This window comes from Bison bison, unplaced genomic scaffold (assembly GCF_000754665.1).
Source record: "Bison bison bison isolate TAMUID 2011002044 unplaced genomic scaffold, Bison_UMD1.0 scf7180017864032, whole genome shotgun sequence".
In the NCBI taxonomy this organism is placed as follows: Eukaryota; Metazoa; Chordata; class Mammalia; order Artiodactyla; family Bovidae; genus Bison; species Bison bison.
This window is the reverse complement of record NW_011494604.1, coordinates 6,894,543-6,907,820: the sequence shown is the minus strand read 5'-3', so window position 1 is coordinate 6,907,820 and position 13,278 is coordinate 6,894,543.

Genomic DNA, 13,278 nt, shown 5'->3' with positions numbered 1-13,278 from the left:
GGCCACTGCTGAGTTTTCCAAATTTGCTGGCATACTGAGTGCAGCACTTTCACAGCATCATCTTCCAGGATTTGAAAGAGCTCAACTGGAATTCCATCACCTCCACTAGCTGTATTCATAGTGATGCTTTCTAAGGCCCACTTGACTTCACATTCCAGGATGTCTGGCTCTAGGTCAGTGCTCACACCATCGTGATTATCTTGGTTGTGAAGATCTTTTTTGTACAGTTCTTCTGTGTATTCTTGCCACCTCTTCTTAATATCTTCTGCTTCTGTTAAGTCCATACCATTTCTGTCCTTTATCAAGCCCATCTTTGCATGAAATGTCCCCTTGGTATCTCTAATTTTCTTGAAGAGATCTCTAGTCTTCCCATTCTGTTGTTTTCCTCTCTTTCTTTGCATTGATCACTGAAGAAAGCTTTCTTATCTCTCCTTGCTATTCTTTGGAACTCTGCATTCAGATGCTTATATCTTTCCTTTTCTCCTTTGCTTTTCGTTTCTCTTCTTTTCACAGCTATTTGTAAGGCCTCCCCAAACAGCCATTTTGCTTTTTTGCATTTCTTTTCCATAGGGATGGTCTTGATCCCTGTCTCCTGTACAATGTCACAAACCTCATTCCATAGTTCATCAGGCACTCTATCTATCACATCTAGTCCGTTAAATCTATTTCTCACTTCCACTGTATAAACCTCCTTCTAGTAGGTGGTGCTAAAATCCTAACCACGGTGTCTTTAGAGCAGGAACCCAGTGCACACAAGTGCCTTGGGAAGTGCCTCTGAAGTGATGCGGTCTGGGAAGGGGGTGGCCAGCGGCAGGCCAGCCCTTCCTTTGAGAGGAGGCTTGTTCCTATCTGCTGTTCCCCCTAACCCCACCTCAGAGGAACCTACAGAGCCCATGATAAGAGCACCGGCAGGTGCTCCACGGAGTCTTTGGAGAATGACCCAAAGGCATTCCAAGATGCTGTGATCATAAGGCATGCAGACAAGTCAAATGGACCATTTCATGTGAAACCAGCGAGTCATGGGAATAGACACATCTTCATGGGGGGCATGGAGGACTATTTCAGATTGAACCCTTGCTGTGCTCCTTTCTCGCAGAGGACCAGACCAGCACCCGCAGGACAGGGGTGAAAGAACATTCAGAGTAAGAGCACAGCCTCCCAGGGGAACTTTCAAAAGGACCAAAGAGCCACTCCTGTTCCTCAGTGCTATCCTGGGGCTGCCTCTATTAGTGAAGGCTAACAGAAGGCTGCCTCTATTGGTGCCCACCCAGAGGACTGGTGTTAACAGTGGACCATCAGGCTAGGCAGGACAGGTGGGAAGCACAAACCCACAGGGCTCTGGGAGCAGCTACACATCCTGTCTGCCATCCCAGCAAGGTACTGTTGCTTCTCGCTTGCAGTTGGTGATGAGAAAGGTGAATTGTTTCAGAGTAGTGCAGACAGCAATTCAAGCTGGCGATAGGAAAACCTCACCCAGATCCCAGTCCACAGCCTGCAATGGGCTACTCCCTGGAAACAGTGAGTGAAAATGTAGGACTGTGGCCCTGCAGACAGGTTATTACTCTCCTCCTCCATGCTATGCATACTGGGCACCAGTGATGCCCATCATTTGGATGTCGGCAGTTATCCCAAGGTCCCCAAAGGAAACAGAGAAGAAGCAATAAATGGGAGTTTCTGGAGTGCACCATCTTTTTGTTGCTGGACGGATTTTCAGCCAACTTGGCTAATATATATGTTAACTTTTTGGTATTAATCTTCCCTTTGTTTACTTTGCCTCCCTGTTTTTTCCTACAGTGATCATGAATTGTGACATTTTCTAAAATTATTAGAAAAGAAACAGGAACCCACTGGATAGTCTGAAAATTTAGATATCCAGTGAAGGAAAGTCCTAGTTGAGACTAAAATTGGCTTAAAAACTGCCCCCAAGGAACTTCCCTAATGGTATAGTGGTGGAAACTCCACGCTTCCAATGCCTGGGGCACAAGTTTAATCCCTGGTTGGGGAACTAGATCCCACTGGACCACAACTAAGAGTTTGCATACCTCAAGTAAAGATCCTGCATGAGGCAATGAAGATCAAAGATCAAGAGAGCCGTAGCTAAGATCCGGTGTAGCCAAATAAATAAAAACTGCGACAAGGTGTTGCAGCGCTTGGGCACTTGTGTAGGAGCAGGTGTGGGCGGTGGACGAGGAAGGGTTGCACATTCAGTCCTGGACCCCAGGTTTCTGCAGTTTCTCTGCTCGTGTCCTCTCGGACGAGATAACTTCACTTCTGACAGTGAACCTCGTCCAGAGACTCCCAGACCTGATGATCGGCAGCCAGTCTGTCCAACGTGAAGGTCACAAAGAGGCCACCCTGAAGAGGATTCACCACACAAGCCTTTCTCCATCTGGGATGGTGAATGAATGGCGGCTGGACTGTTAGAATGCTCTTAAAATACCTTTGATGAGCTGGCCTCAAGCAAGGTGGGCTGAGGCCCAGGGTAGATGATGCAATACTGACCCCTTCTTGTTCTGGCCTGGGAAGGAGGTAGACGGCTTCCATGATGCGATTCCCAGCCCTGCTCAGTCAACCAGAGGTGGTGAAATTATCCAAGGGCCAGAGACCTTGCTCTGGCTGGAGCAGAATCCCATGGGCCCTCTTGAACGGAGAACCTGTTTAATCTGGAGCAAAGGACCTGAGAATGAGTGGTATTTGTGTATACCTGGGGAAATGCTCTGAGGAGGGGAAAGATGTAAATGTTTATTGGTGGTGGTTTTAAAAGTCTGGGGAGGTATCTGCTAAATGAAAATTTGAGCATATATTTCATACTCAAATCCACTGGATATAATGAAATGGTCAATTTTAAGTCTCAAATGTTGCTTTTTTAAAACTCTATGAAAGTTTCCAAGTTAATTTTGTTCAACCTCCTATCTTAAACTCGGTATAAATATTAACTGAACTGTTTTTGAACTCTGATTTTGAGCAAGTTAAAAATCTTATATCATTAGACTGATTTCTGAGGCCTATAAGATTTCTTTCCAGTGGCGTAGGGCCCATCTGCCAGTTGCGGCTAAATCAGTGCACTGGTGTATGGGCTGGTTTTGATATCTAAGATTCGGTACAGTTATAAAACTAGTATTTTAGGTTAACATCTTTTTTTTTAGTTGGTCTTCAGTCTAATTCATATTTTTTGAAGCTATAACATACTTGACACTTTAATAGGCAGTCTGCACTGATAATGCCACAGAGTGTCACAATTGAGTAACTGTGGATGATATTGAGTTTCTAGAACTTACAAGAACAGAGTTATGTGACACATCTCCTTTATATAAAAAAGTATATTAAATATATAGTCTATATTACATATAATAATATAGAATATTCTATATTATTCTATATTACATATAGTTTCCGTGGACTAGTCACTCTCCTTATTAAGACTGGCATTCAAAAGTTGTCATCACAATAACCATTATATTCTTTTTTATTAGTATATTAATAGCACTTTATACAACATCTGCGTTGTTATTTATGCATTCAGCAAACATTTACTGATTTCCTCCAATGTGCCAGGTTCTATGCTAGGGACCAGAAATTGAAGTGAGTCAGCATTATTTCTGTTACTGAAGTGACATTCAGTAGAAGATAAAAACGGGGAAGCAAATAAAGATGGGAACATGTTATAAGTGTTAAAATACAGAAATGAACAATGAGCCCAAAGGAAGATGGTGCAAGCTCTGCCCAGAAGAGGGAAAAGAAAGTAGGACCATCTTCCGAATGGAAGGCTCCCAGCCTTTAACTGTCAGTCACTCTCTGGATTTTACCACAGCCTCGTGGGTGGCCTCCCAGCTGCCACACTTACCACAAGGCTAAGAAGGCATTTGATGGAGTGTGGGAGAGTGTGCTCCCCACCCAGGCCTGCAGTTCTTCAGGAGTGGGGAATAGCCATTCTGATTGAAAGTGACAACCAGTCCTCTGTAAGATGTCAACAGGAACCCTCAAGCAATTACCAATAAAGAACACATTCATTTCCCAAACATCAACATTATGAAGGAAGGTCTTCTACTGAATGACACTCATGAATTCTGACCTCTGCCCTTGGCTGGTGACCCCGAGCGTGAAGATGATCAAAGCTGTTGCACTTGCTGTTCCTTCTGCCTCAACCACTTAGAAGTGGATTCATCGAGGAAACCCTCCTGATGGCCGTCAACTGTGGGCTCTCATGGCGCCTTCTGCTTCATTCATTTAGACCGAAATCCACTGAGCATCTGCGTGTGCACGTGCATGCATGCTCAGTCGTGTCAGACTCTGCAAACCCATGAGAGTAGCCCGTCAGGCTCCTCTGCCCATGCTGTTTTCCAGGCAAGAATACTGGAGTGGGTTGCCATTTCCTCCTCCAGGGGATCTTCCCAACCCAGGGATCAAACCTGTGTCTCCTGTATCTCCTGCACTGACAGGCAGATTCATTGCTCCTGAGCCACCTGGGAAGCCCCTCACTGAGCATTTACCACCCGGCACACATTAGGGCCACAGTAGGGAATAGACCAAACATCCTGCCTCCAAGGAGCTTATATCCTAAGGGAGGGGAAAGGAAAGCAAATAAATAAGGGAAATACAGAGTGTGTTATATAGTGGAGAGTTAGTGGGAGCTCCCCTGGTGGGGAGGAGTATCATATAACAATGTTTAGACTTGCCAATGCATGGTGCTAATAGAAAACAGACTGACTTAGTACTTTTCATGATTATTTTTTAATTTTCTACAGATGATGCACCTCCTTATTACCTGGACCCAGTACAGGCTCCCCACCCCCACCACTGAATTGGTAAATCACTGAATTAAAGAGAGATAAGTGCTCACAGACATAGAAAACAAACTGATGGTTACCAATGGGGAAGGGAGGGGGGAAAGATAAATTAGGAGTTTGGGATTAACAGATACACACTGCTATATATATAACAGATAAATTATAAGGACCTACTGTATAGCACAGCAAACTATATTCAGTATTTTATAATAATCTATAATAGAAAATAATCTGAAAAAGCGTACATAGGTATGACCGAATCACTTTCCTGTGCCCCTGAAACTACCACAAGGTTGTAAATCAACTATGCATGCTAAGTCGCTTCCGTCTTGTCCGGTTCTGTGCAACCCTATGGATCGTAGCCTGCCAGGCTCCTCTGTCCACGGTATTCTCCAGGCAAGAATACTGGAGTGGGTTGTCTTGTTCTCCTCCAGAGGTCTTCCTGACCCAGGGACGGAATCCAAGTCTCATACGTCTCCTGCATTGGCAGGTGGGTTCTTTACCACCAGCGGCATGAAAATTACATATTTGAAGAATGGTAAGTACACTGGAGAAAATAGCAGGGATGGGGACAGTGGGTATAAATGGGGTAGGTTGCGACTTTACACAGGGTGATCAGGGAAAACCTTACTCAAGTGACATTTAGCTTGTCTAATCTTGGAGGCAAAGAGTTCCCAGCGGAAGAAACAGTGCAAAGGTCCTGAGGCAGGAGAGAGTGAACACAGTGGAAAGAGTAGTAGGAGATAGAAAGATCATGGAAGGACAGAACACACGTGGTTTGAAGGCCTTTGAGATGAATGTGGCTGAGGCTCCATGTGAGATGAGAAGGAAGAGACATGATCTAACCTATTTTTGAAAAGATTCCTCTGGGAACTGTGTACAGAATAGACTGAAGGCAGGGAGGGGATCTTTGGGAAGGGTAGAAGCAGGAAGAACCAGTTAGAAGCCTTTGGCAATGTTCTAGCCAAACATAATGGTAGATTGGACCAATGTGATAGCAATAAAGGTGATGAAATGTAGGGCTCACAGGATTTGATGACACAATCAATTTGAGACATGAGCCTGAAAGAAGAATCAGAGAAGTTGCCATTAGCTGAGAAGGATGGGCGGCGGGGCGGGGGGTGGGGTTGCGGAATGCAGGCAAGAGGGGATTTGTGTGCTGGTGGGGCAGGGGCAAGCAGGAGCTCGGTTCTGGAATAGATGTGTGTTAGCTGCCAAATAGAGTTGCAAACAGGCCTTCTTGAGTTCAGAGGAAACACAACCTTGGAAGTTAGCGCATAAGTCTCATTTAAAGTCTTGAGGCTGGGTGAGTGATGACAGAGAGGGGAGAGGCACTCAGACTGAGCCTTGTCATCTTCATCAGGAAGATGAAGAGAAGCCAGCAAAACTTTGAGGTGGAGCAGGCAGAAGTGGAAGGAGAGCCACATGAGGATGATGTCGCAGAAACTGTGAGAGAAACTTCTCAAGAGAAGGAGGGGCCACTCTGTCCAATGCTGTGGACAGGTCAAGCAAAGTGAAGAAGGACCAGGAACTGGCCATTGGATTTAGCAAAATGAGAACATTGGAGACCCTGTCAAGACAGTTTTGAGAGTGACAGTCTGACTGGAGTGGATTCAAAGCAGAGTGGGAGGAGAGGCTATGGAGGTGATAAGTACAGACGACTGTCTACATGGTTTAGCTGTAAAAAGGAGAGCTCCAGGGCCAACTTCCTGGGGGAGGAAGTGGAGTCAGGAGAAGGTATATTTAGATGGGGGGGATTAACAGCAAGGCTGATGCTGTTAGGAGAGACCCGGCAAAGAGGGAAAGATGGGTGGGACAAGGGAGAGAAGAGAGACACGGGAGCAATGTCTGAGAACCCAGATGGACGTGGGGTGGCTCAGGCAGGTGGAGGGGCTGGCTTCAGCCAGGTGTGGAAAGCTCATCCTAACAGGACAGAGGCAGAGACAAGGGCAAGACGTAGGCTCGGGGTGGGGCAGAAGTGATGTGGAGACAAAGGCCGCGCAGGTTGCCTGACTACTTTTATCTTGCCTGCAGTGAAATAGGGGCTTCCCTGGTGACTCAGTGGTAAGAATCTATCTGACAATGCAGGAAACTTGGGTTCAGTTTCTGGATCGGGAAGATCCCCTGGAGAAAGAAATGGCTGTCTCCTCTAGGATTCTTGCCTGGGGAATCCCATGGACAGTGGATCTGGCAGGCTACAGTCCATGGGGTCGCAAGAGCTGGACACAACTGAGCGACTAAACAACAACAGGGAAACAGAGGAGGGTAGGAAGTGAGACCATAAGCTCAGGAAGGTGGTACCTTGTCTCTTGCTATTGTTCTTCTGGTGCTAGGCACAGACAAGGTGTTCAAAAGGCACTTATGGGAAGATGAATGATTGAATAATTGATTAAATGTTCAGAATAAGCAGACTATCAGAGGACCTGAAACCTGTTAGCCTTTTCCTAAAGTCTCCAGCCAGATGCCCAGTGCCACTCTAACACACTTGTATCCGCAGCCGTCCAACCCCAGGGCTGCCCTGGCCACCTGATACGACTTCAGGCCAATCCCTTCCCTGTGCTTTCTTCTCTTGCTGGCAAGCTTAGAAGGGGCTGGACTTAAGGCCTCTTTGTAAAATGGAAGTTAGATTAAAACAAATTTATCTAATTTGAGATTAGTGAGGCATATCACATTTGTATCCATTCCTTGTCCTTTTCTTCTTTCCTAATTACCCTCCGGTTGTTATTGTATTTGTTGCCAAGCCCATCAAGGGGAGCACCTCCAAACCAGTGACATCACCCATAGTTAGAAGGGAAAGTTGGAAAACCACAGCAATGACCCCACTGCCTTTTACAGACATCAATAAAATTCAACTGCTTAGTCAAGCCCCCAGGAATATTTGTTTTATTAATATTACTAATATTCTATTAATATTATTAATAGTTTAAACTGTTCATAATCTTCTGGTCCAAGGCAGAGCTGTGGAGGAGGGTGGGGGTCCTGCCTGCGATGGGTTAAGATAGGCGTCCTGCCAGGTCCTTCAAGTCTGACGGTCTGGGTGCTCATCCCAGGACCACACAGCCTGGAGCCCGTGGGGAGGGAGCTCCTTGCCACACTGCACTCAGCCCGAACCACAAACCCACGGCAGCTCCAGGGCTCCAGTAATCCAGCCCAGTGCTCGCCAGCACGCAGCCTCCTATGCATCCACGTCAGGTAGTCTCCAGCTTCATGGGGACTTGTGGGTTTAAAAGCAAATTGCCAGAAAAGCTTTGGCCCAATTGTCTGTAAAGACCTGTGTGTCTAGTCACCTTGTTGATCCTTACTTGGCATGCCAGATTCCCGCCCAGAGCGTTAGGGAGGGGCAGAAGGGGGTTGTCCGCCCCATCCACTCTTATATAACGTGTGACACAGTGACCTGGTGTCGCTTGGAAACATCTGCCAAAGGGCGACAGTCTCCCCGGGCACCTGACAGCCTGGGGTACAAGAACTTTCGTTCCTTCCCTGTCAGGCTTGAGAGCAGGCTTGAGGGGGAGGGGTAGAAATTCACATACTTAGTCAATACATACTCAGTAAGAACCTACCGTGTGCCAGGCATTGTTCTAGATGGCGGAGGGTGTGTGAGGAGCAAGACCAACCAATCTTATGCCTGTGGAGCTTGCATCCCGGTGAGGACTCGGGGGTGGAGTGGGGGTATCACGTGAGAAAACGGCTCCCCTTCCATCCAGTCCACTCTAGGGGGTGAGCTTCCTTTCCCCCCAACCCTTGCTCAAGGAGCAGGTGGAGCCCTGGGTCCTTTCAGACCTGTGTCCCCGGACTGAGGCCCAGAGGCCTCCCCCTGAGCCTGCACCACCGGATCTGCTGAGGATGTCAGCTGATCCCATCTCCTCAGAGAGACTCGAAACCACTGGGCAATCAGGGAGATCAGCACCACCACGGTTGGTGGCAAACCCCCGCCCGCTCTGGGGGAGCCTGCGGGGTCAGCTCCCTGCCACCTGCTTCCTGCCTCCGGAGCCACAGGGGAAATACTACCTCCTGGGGAGGTGGGGCCTGTCACCCAGATAAGCAGGCCTTGTTGGGCTGCCCACTTCAACAGGAAAACCCACTTTCTAAGAAGCAGCCTCCCTCCTCTCAGGGTTTTCCTGGCAAGTAGAAGCAGCATGAACACCTGCAGATAGCAGTGAGCTGGGGTGGATTAAAGCAAAGGCTGCTTAAACACCCACCCTTTCTTTAAATCCAGGGAAGCTTCCCAAATAAAACATTTTTAGAGGGGAAAAAAACAAACAAAAAAAACTTCAGGTCCACCACTGTTTGCAAAGAGCAGACAACTCAAGGTTTATCTTCTCCCTGTCATGGGCAATAAAAAGAGGCTCCTGACATTCATTCCCTTTAAGGAGTTTGTAAAAAACAGAAGGCAGCTGTACATGCTGCTTTGAGTATAAGGACCACAACCTCCCATCCTCGGGGCCATGCTCCCCACGTGCCCATGAGGGCAGTGCAGGGTTCGAGGGTGGGTCTCCACCTGCTGGGGTGGGCCGTCACCTCAGTCAACTCCTAGTCAGCAAGTCACACAGGACAGACTTTCCAAATCACCTTGAGGAAACTCATCTCCTTTCTAAGTCTCCAGAGTGAATAGATTAAGACTTTGTATGTAACTGGGGGGAGGTTTTCCAGGCCAAACACAAGTCACTCCGTGGTATCATGAAATTTCTGAAGCTTAAGAAAAAAAAATCACCAAAATACAGAGACATTTGCATGATTCTTCTAATGCAAAATTAGTTTCTAGATCAATGGTTTTCAAATAGGGGAGGGGAGCGGAAGGGGAGAGAGACCATAACTTTTTAGGGACTTTTTCAAACTACATTAGTCATCGTCACCCCCAGCTCCAGAGTTTATGGCACACGCCCCAGGGGAGCCTCCCTGACCAAGAACCACTGTCGCGGTGAGTTAGTCTTACTCACTGGCCCTCGAACATGAGCGGCCTCGGAGTCACCTGGAGGGCTTAGTAAGCCCAAACCGCTGGGCCCACCCCAGTTTCGGATTCAGTAACTCCCAGAGGGAGTCAAATATGTGTGTTTCTGTACTAACGAGGGCAGAGGTACTGCTGCTGTGGCCGGCCCAGGGCCACAGTAAACCTTCTCCATGGGTTTCGAGGGAGAAAACGGTTAAGAACACTGAAAAGACACCACGTGCTGTTTTTTGCAAAAAAAACAACAAGCTCAGCTCCCCACCCCACCCCGTTGCTTCTCTTGATGCAGAAGGTGTGACTACACACTAAAATGCCAAGACTTTACCTCCACTGTCTCCCCCATCTAGGCCACGGGAGGAAATAAGGCCAGGAATCCCCAGCTGCTCTTTGAGCTGGAGCATGGATGCAAGCAGAACAGGGGCGGGCTCCATCCCCATGCAGGCTGGGAAGCTTGACTTGTTGGGGATAGCGCCTCAGGCCGTAGGGACACCTGGAGAGAGGAGCGTGCCAAGGGAGACACCTCGGCTACCCAGGCCCTTAGCTGCAGTGATGGTTCTATTCTCAGAATTCAGAAGGGACTTCGTGGTAACCATAGATGCAGCCGTCAAGCCAAAGTCAGGCCAGGACCCCTAGCATCAGTAATGGTCACAATCATGACACAGGAAGGAAACTGGCCTGTGGTTCCAGAGAAGGAAAGACAGTCTGAGTAAAGAAGAATTGTAGAATTTACCTTTATTTCCTATTGTGTTTTCATCACACATGAGATCGCGTCTCATAATTATCTGTGGGAGTGGGGATTTCTCCACCTTCTCCAGCGCTTCAGGGCAGGGAGTCTGTCATCACTTCCAGGGCCTAGCATAGTGCTAGGAACACACTAGATCCTCAGTTAAGGATAAACGAATAGATCTTTTAAATGTTCTGAAGTCAATACCTCCCCAAGGGGGAAAAATACCATCAAAGGGCAGGTCTGTGGGGGCCCAGGGATTGTGCTCAGCTCAGGGGAGCTCAGTTCAGTCTAACAAGGAATCCTGCAGCCATGGAGCAAAGAAAACTCCTTCTCCCGGCTGTGTGCCTTGCCTGGCTCTGTTCCTGAATATTTAGTTGGAGTCGTTATGGCTTTTGCCCACAGGATGTCTGCCCCAAGCCTTCAGAAACTGTCTTCTTATTCTTCCAAAGAGTTAAAGATCCTCAAGCATTAGAAAGAAGCTATATTTTGGCCGGTTATCAAAGTCAGCTATCCATAGAGGTGCTATTGCAAGCTGCTCTCTGGGGTGGTGTGCACTCTGGGGGGGTGGGGGCAAGTAGGATGGGAGAAGGGCTTGTATTTACACCCACTCACACACCCAGGTATGCATGGGCACCAACACCAAATTTAGACATTAGCTGATTTAAGCAGATGACTCATTTTCCGCTCACTCCTTGCGGGTGCGGGGAAGGGAGATTGGCCACATGCACAGTTAATGTTTCCCCTAAGATATATTCCGACCAATATCTTTGGTGGCTTGTCTTTCTTCTTTTTTCACCCCAGATCCCACCCAAAGTGCCTCTAGGTAGGGACCGCACAGTGGTCTTATCCATCCTCTTATAGTTTCTTACACTCTGTTCACCCCTTTCTGCTTCCCAGACATCACAATGACACCCTCGGTGCTGGTGAAGGCCATGACAGAAAATATTGCCTTGAAAGCTACTTCTGTGTTGAGCATAAACTGTTGTCAACATGCCGGCCCGATCCTATCACTCTACAGGAGTCCCTCAGAAATTTTTTTTAAAACTCAAAAATGAGAAATCTTATCCCCACTAAGAAGCCAAAATACCAACTTCTCCCCCTTTTTTTCTTGGCCACTAGGACCTTCAGAGTTAAGTTTAATAAGAGTTTTAGGTTTTATATACTTACTTCCTGCCTCCTTCTTGCAGTCCTGGAAGTAAGACAATGATTTTAATCATCTTATTGAAGACATGTTCCTTGTTGTAAGCACACAATTTTTAAATTTTAATTTTTGGCAAAACACAAAGTATCAATGATCTTAGTGTCAAACAGGGATAAACATAGATCCAGCTGCATAAACAATAGTGATTTCCCATAAACACAAATTCCTGAAAACAATTCAGGGGTCACAGTGGACCACAAGCTGATGATGGCCCTGTGCCAGGGGCAGCTGGGCCTAAGAGACTGCGTACCTAGATGCATGTTTGACCTGTGAGGGCAGTTCCTTCTCCAGGACGCTATTACATTTCAACCCCCCCTGATGCTTAGTGTTTCTTTCTCACATTGGCCCTTGGAAAAGATAATGATCTTACTAAGGCTTGCAGGAAAAGGTTGTGCCATGCTTAACTGCAATCTTTTTGCTTGGGAGAGCTTGTCTAGTAAACATCCGTTACATACCTGCTGTTTTCAGAATCCTGCCCCCAGCCCCCGGGAAAGGGAGCATCCAGAGGAGAAAGAACAGAGCACAAGCCATTGCACTCAGGGCTTTTCTTCCAATCCTGGTCACCAGTGTCCATAGAAGCTTCTGGAAGCAAATTCCCCAGCAGCATAATGGATCTGGATTGGAAGGAGAGAGCATTTCCTGCTGACCACGCTGATCAGACCCCGAATGGGCGTCCACACAGGCTTCAGTGTTCTGTTCTCCAAGGCTTTTAGAAAACTTCGTCCAAATGGACTATAGTGAGTGGGGCCCATTCCATACCCGCAGGCCTCCTGCTCTGCAAAGCCCACATCGTACCAAGGCCCAGCCTCCAAAGCACTCGGCGAGCTCTCAGAAGCTGGCGTGAAGCACCGCTCCACTGTATGGTCCTAATTCCCCCACTAATCCTCCACAGCCTTCATTCCTGTAGCTGCCGTGTTGGGGGTTCTGGCACCAGTGGCCACGCGAGCCGGGCTGGCCCCTTGCCCTGACTTTTTTTTTTAAATATAAATTTTAAAATGTGACTTTGAGATGAAAGCAAGAATGCCAAAAGGAGGCCGATGCCTTCTTGTGTTCAATTACAGCCCTGGGGAGTACCCCACACGAGGAACCGCTCAGAGCTCCAGCCAAGATGAAATCTGCTTTTCCAATAAGTACTTCAAACAGCGGAGGATGTTTTTGGCTGGATTCAGTAACTGGGAAGCCAACAGTTAATAGGGCTGGGCACTGAGGCAGGGCTCCCTGCCATCAGGGGAAATCTGAAGCTGCCTTTCACAGTGGCTCCCACTGCAACTGAAGTTACAAGGCACTTGTTTGGCTCCCCCAGACAAGCAAGCACGAACTCCACTGCTGGACCTCATTGAACACATCTTCCCAGATGAAAGATTTCACTATCCCAGTTAATTACTCTCCATACAATTTTTCTTCATTTTTTTTTTCCAGGCCTAATTCCTTTATTCCTAGTCAAGGCTATGGTTTTTCCAGTGGTCATGTATGGATGTGAAAGTTGGACTGTGAAGAAAGCTGAGCGCCGAAGAATTGATGCTTTTGAACTGTGGTGTTGGAGAATACTCTTGACAGTCCCTTGGACTGCAAGGAGATCCAACCAGTCCATTCTGAAGGAGATCAGTCCTGGGTGTTC